A 6657-nucleotide genomic window follows, 5' to 3' on the forward strand; every position below is an offset into this window, starting at 1 on the left:
TTTTACAGCTTTATAGAATATAAATAAGTAGAAGTCTAAATCTCTCTTTTAAGTACAGCATAGTATTAATATATCATTGAACGAGTCACGCTTAATGAATAAACCTGCAATTTGAATAAAAGAACCTGAAAATTCAGCATATTCTGCCTCAGTTCACTGGGTGCTTTACATTAGTCCATATAGCTGGAAGTAGGTTGGTTCATTTGTGGTCAGGATAACTTGTAAAATCCAGAAATTACCTTAGACCTGTACACACATTCGCAATCACGTGATTTGATGCACCAGATCATGCAAACCAGCTGCTACAGCACTGTGCACTGGAGATTAATAGAAAAAACCCACCTCAAACTTGAAATTAAATAATCAAGTGGACACTTTTAGTTTGACTTTCAGGACATTCAAATCCAAATCAGGATTAGGAATTACATTGTTGTGGATAATGCAGGAACTTTATATTTTGTCTGATAACCAAATAAAGTAACTGTTCCAACCAAAAAGGCATTATCTCCACAAAACACTTGTTTTTTTTTAGGTGTGACTTTTGTTCCTCCAAAGCTTTGCTCTGCTTCTCTACAGTTCCAGATTTCTTTGAAGACACCCTCCCGCCTCCTGCTCAGGCCTACCTGAAGGTCTGCTCGGCCGTGTCTGAAGCCAGCCTCAACGACGTGAAACCCAGCAGCCCGCCCAAAATACTGGCCTCCCCGCCACTGGATGGCGGGCCGCCTTCGTCCGGGACCACGGTGCAGCGCAGGACGCGTCCTGCACACCGAGGAGATCGTAAGCCTCCATCAAATTACTCCCCAAAGCTCCCTCCCTTTTGATGGCTAATTAACTTTGGATCTTGGCAAAATTCCATTTGACCTTTTGTGCATTTTTGCACTTTCGAACAAACGCAACCATTATACTGACACTTCTTTATTGTTTATTCTTCATCCAATAACAGACCAAGTGGCAGGATAACCGCATGTCCACCAAGCAGGTGACCATCACGGTGACCCAGAGCATCCACCAGGTGGACAAGAACGGGAAGGTGAAGAAGTCTCTCACCACCTACGAGGTGATGAAGCCCGTGGAAGGCCCTCAAGCAGGTGGCCACTCAAACACGTGAGGTCAGGCGAGGCCGCAACGAGCCCAGAAACGTGCTTTTTGGTGAACACACACCGAAAGGTGGAAGCACAGGAGAGAGACTGGAGGTGGGATCATGTTTAACGTATTGTGTTTGACACTGTGTGAGTTTTACTGTACTTTGACACAGTGGGAGACAAAGACATGCAGCATCAGAGGGAAAAGAAAAATCATGTGGTAAACGCAGACAAATCGACTCGGTTCATATATATTTGTGTAAATCTCTTAATATAAAACTATATTCTAGTCTTAGTATTTGGCATCGATACACGACCTGTCGTATCTGCTGGAACAATCCATATGGCTCTCAGGAAAGCTGATTTGATGGCGATTGCACTTTTTGCAGTGAAGACCCGGACCGGAGCTTGTGATGATGACACTGTCCAACTGCTTTGTGTTGTTTTGTAGAATACAGTGTTCTCTTTTCTATCTGGTGACGTGTGTTTTCTAATGACATAAATTAAACCAAACGGTTGCGGTCCTCATTTTAAGTTCCTTCATATGAACGAACACGCAGGAAGTATACACAGCAGTCCCGTCCTTCAGCTGATCTGGAGTCAGCTCGGCGCCGTCAGTGTGTGGATGTGGTTTCGTTGGTCGTAGTGAATCTGTCCCGACCGAAACGACGGCTCTTCCTTCTGCATCCACTCCTCCACGCTGAAATCTGGGAGAAGAAGCTGATTTCTCTTTGGGCTGACTCGGGAGAATCTGCAGAGAGGAAGAGCACTTTGAAAACACACTGAGGGGACACCAGATGTTTCCTAAATACTTAAGATGCACTGCATTTGAACAGAATTATCTTAAAGTATTTCACAAGATCCGATCTTTCCCCCACTTTTATCAGTAGATCAAAATTATCACAGTAAAACTTCAGAAATAATTTAAAATTATTGCCTTTTGGATGACTTCATAAAAATGTGGCATTTATTTGTAATTGAAGGCTATATGAACTAGAAAAGAAAAGTTTTATTGTCAATAAGTGTCATTTCATGAAATTACAGGTGCTGCTGTCTTTTTGCATCAATACAAAAAAGTGGATCACAATGCGACCTTGTCTCATTTTCCCTGCTTCGATTCAACCTTGCTACTGTCGAGCTTAAGAATCAATTTCTTTTTCCGACAGATGAGTCGTGGATTGTAGCCCAGAGAATCTCTTGCTCACTAAAATCGCTGTGCTCTTTATTTCTTTGAAGGGTTTGAGTGTTTCTGTATGGAGTAATTCCTACCTGAGCCATGAGTTGTGTTCCTCGTGTCTGTGAGTCCAACTGGCCCCTGATGGAGTCTGGGGACGTGTATCTGGCTCTGAACACTTTGGTTGGCCCCATCAGTTCCCTCCAGTGTCGTATGGCGTCCTCCCTTGCTAAGATGTACGCCCGCATCGGCCCCACTGCGGAGGAAGTCATGAATTCGAGTTATATTTGGCTCTACAGACGAACGACGGTCGCTCTGCCTGACTGGTTGTTACACATGTTTGATTTCGAACATTGGATGCTTTCATTCAAATCTAATCTATCCGCTCCACAGCCGCCGTGGAGGAACGCTCCGGCTATTAATATGCATCCAGCAGATGCAGCTATCTGTCGGTTTATCAGATTTCAGCTCGACAATGCAAACTGAAGCGCCTTCAAGCTCGACTGGCTCCCGGTGCTTCCAGTTACAGAGCGTCGGCCAGAGATAAGGAGCTGGAGCAACAACCGAGTCCCTCGTGTTACCAGAGACAAATGACAATGTGAGTACAAACACCGTTTCCTGGCCTGTGGGGGCGTGAGGCACGAGAAGTGGCAACATGCCTGATTCTCAACGATTGCTCGGAGGATGTCGTGGTAAACAGGGCAGCGCGCTCATAATTGAAACCTCTGCTGTGAGGTTTGAGACACTGATTTATTGGGGACTTGCTGAGCATGAAAGAGCATCAGCGTCGACATTTCTGTGTCGGCCCAGCAGGTTATTTAGTCGGCATGCAGAATGGCATTCATCCAAACACATAACAGTTAATCACATGCAAATGAAGCAGGAGTGTCATGATTCCTGACGTCAGGGCGTCGGCTTACCTTGACATGAATTCAACAAGCCGTTGATAGAAGAATCGCTCTGAGGATTAAGAACATTAACACCTTTTAAACCTTAGCCTTTTCTTTTATTTTTGACAGGCTGATCTTCACTCTCCGACACAAGAGGGGAATTTAATTTCTTTATCTTTAATAGGAGATTAGGTTTCTTTATCGGTGTGTACACCCAGAGGTAACACCATCAAGGATGATTAAATTGTTTCATCCCACACATATTAAAGCAGTCTCTCCTAAAGACTCATTTGTTTGACCACATGAAGGTCAAAAAGGCCAAAAAGGGGCTTTGTTCATTTCACTATAGATGTGTACACACCTGAATGTTCGGCGTAAAACCTCTCCGAGTCACGTTTTCTCCAGACCAGATCTCTGCATCGAACAATCACAAAGTTGTTCTCCAGAATTTTTTGATGAAGAGCCTGAGAGGGAAAAGAAACACTATCAGGTTTGAGCATGTGTTATTTTACAATTATAGAAACATTTCTAAGCATGTCTGAATTGTTTGTATTTCTAAATCATGTATGGTGTTGTTAAAGTCTCCTCCAAAACAGGTAAATAAAAGATTGGGTAATTCAATGAAAACTAAGTATTGTACAAAGTTCCGGGTCACGGCAACAAAATGTGGCAAGTAACCCTTAAAAGTAGATGTCAAATGTGATTGGATCATTGTACTCTGCTGCAGAGCATTTCTGGAAGTAATGTTTTCTTGGTTTTATATGAAGGAACAGAAGCATTTCTTGCAGATGTGCCCCAAACTTTCACTGTAGCTATATTGAATATAAATTATGTTTACAAGATTTCACTGCATTGCTCTCTAGAATACGTGCATGGAAGAGATAACATTAAAAGACTGTTTTTTTCCCTCAAAACCTGTAAATAAGTGTAGCAAACCTCCATCATGAGAGGATGAGCCACAGCATCTGGCTTGATGACCGCCAGGGTGAGCTGCAGCACTTTGGACAGACGAGCAGCTGTCAGTAACATCTTCAATGTTCTGAATGAATGTAAATAACAGAAAAAACATCAAGTGAGTCAAACGAGCTGCTGTGTACATTAACACGGTCGCTTCAAACAGTTTAGCTACTAGAAGACACAGGCCGTGAACTTTTCTGGCATTAAATCTACTCGTATGTTTTATTTCCAAAATGAATATGTTTTCAAAGTATGATTAGTACGTGGCGGATGACACTAACCTCTGCCGTGGCTGGTTTCCAGAACACCTGTCAGTTTAAAACGGAAAGCGAAGCAACTGCCGCCGCCATTCTGGATCAAATCGAAAACCTTATTTTGCCTAAAATCAGCCTTCTTTATATGGTCTGCAGCTGCGACTACAATGTGGACCTTTTCAAATTATCTTAAACGAAATACTAGCAGAAATGTATTAAAATGTACGATAGAATGACATCTCGGTCCAGTCAGTCCGATGATTTAAATGATCCCCCTGAAACAGATCCACAACATCCGTTCCACCCGGCGACTCGAGTAAATAAATCTCAAAACTAAGTCTGTCCGATTCTTTCGTGGTGAATAAAATATTAGAAAATCTCTCCTGCTAGTTTTGCACCCTTTTGATTAATAATCCATTATTTATCCCACAATAGACACTAAAAAAAAGAAGCGAACAATAATCATAAATATTTGAAACAACAACAATAGTATAACAGCGACAGTATTTACTTAAATGTTGTTAGTGATTAAATTGAAAGTTATTGCTCACATGAAATACATGAAGAATGTATATTGCTCACAGAACAGTATTGGACATCAGGAAGTGCAATGTCTCAAACATGTTTTTTGTGGAGAAAATAAAGAATAGCTTGTCGTTGTTGACTTACTCTAATGGTACCAGGTAGTTTCTTTGTGTTTCTTTTAGAAATTTGATAACATTTTGAAATTAAACTTGTAAACAAGTACTTTTCCTCCAACATTAATACCTTGTATAAATTTCTTTTAAAATAATAAAAACCCTCCAAAACGTATAAAACACCATTATACAAGACAAATATACAATGATGATATGTCAATTTGTACGTTGTCAAATAATATTTGTAATTTTTCTGTAGAATGAGCTAACTGGATGTTTTCTTACTCAATACTCAGTTCCCATAGTATCTACATGTTGGGCTTTTTGTCTGTTTCTCAGTCTTTTAATCAGAAAATAACTTCAAGGGAAAATAACACAGAATAAAAACTCATCATTATTCAATCAACGAAGCAAACTAACAATTCATCCACTAACAAAACCAAGGGTTGAAGGGTCACAGAGAGATGAAGCCGATTTCAGCAGCACAGTCGGCGATGTGGAGAGATCGCCAGTCCACACCGTGAGACAATCACATTACTCCTCCTGCCAATCTATCATCAACAAATAACCTAACAAACCACACATGTCTCTGCATTGTGACAGGAAGCATTGTTCAAGACAAGTTAGCACATCTTTAGTAGTACATTTGAGTAATATTTGAAAAGTCACATGTAATATCTTTTAATCGTAGACTATTAAGAGGAGACATGATGTTGCGGTTAGCAGCTGACAGCCACACAGCAGCTTGAAGCAGGGAGCGGAGCGAGAGAGAGAGAGAGATTTTTGCCTGTGGAATTTCATCACTGCAGGAGATCAGACGTACAGTATGAGTTACAAACACTGAGCACATTCCGGCAATGCAAAATGACCACACCCTTGAAGTGTGTGTGTGTGTGTGTGTGTGTGTGTGTGTGTGTGTGTGTGTGGTGTGTGTGTGTGTGTGTGTGTGTGTGTGTGTGTGTGTGTGTGTAGTTTGACATTCAGACAGAATAGGAGGGAAGAAGGGGGGGTTGGGGTGGATTGCCCACATAGGTTTCTTCCACCTGCCGATGTCATGTGACTTGGGGTGACACCACAGCTGTTACCTCCCATGAGGCTCGGCGCAGAGAGGACAAGAGGAGGTGCTGGGCAGCCTTCGTGCCAACGTACACAGAAAACTTGTGACTTATAATTTTGCTTTGATTCTAACATAATCTCAGCCTGTCTTTAAAATTCAGTTTCTGACATTTCTGATATTTATTAACGGAATGATGCACTTCAGGTTTTTATTTTGTGCTTTCATCACTTGCTTCACTGTAAACAAACTGTAGCAACAGAGTGATGGGGATAAGCATATGTCAGAGGGACCGTTGGTGACCACAGTTGCTCATTGTGTGATTCAACAGTTTACCATTGTCTTTATACCCAGACAGCGGGTGGGGGTAAAAACTGCATGACTGAGGATCTCACTCATAGTTTCACAGATATCCTACATGGTTTAGTCATGCCAGGCAGAGAGCCGTGATAGCATTAAACAAAAAGGGCCAATAGCTGTTACTTTATGTCATACTCAGTAGTTATGGGCACACTATACTGTTTAAAGGACAGCAAGGAGAGAACATCAGGAAAAGATTTCAGAAATTTTATTCTCACATTAAGTGAAGTCAGAGGGTCCTTTCACAA

The 6657-nt window shown here is 41.6% G+C and overlaps 1 pseudogene; it reads right to left on the bottom strand.

The window, feature by feature from the left end:
- Window positions 1-1671: 1671 nt before the first annotated feature.
- On the bottom strand, window positions 1672-4175 carry LOC115402285 (nucleoside diphosphate kinase 6-like; annotated as a pseudogene).
- Between the last annotated feature and the right edge of the window lie 2482 nt (window positions 4176-6657).

This window comes from Salarias fasciatus, chromosome 15 (assembly GCF_902148845.1).
Source record: "Salarias fasciatus chromosome 15, fSalaFa1.1, whole genome shotgun sequence".
Lineage (NCBI taxonomy): Eukaryota > Metazoa > Chordata > Actinopteri > Blenniiformes > Blenniidae > Salarias > Salarias fasciatus.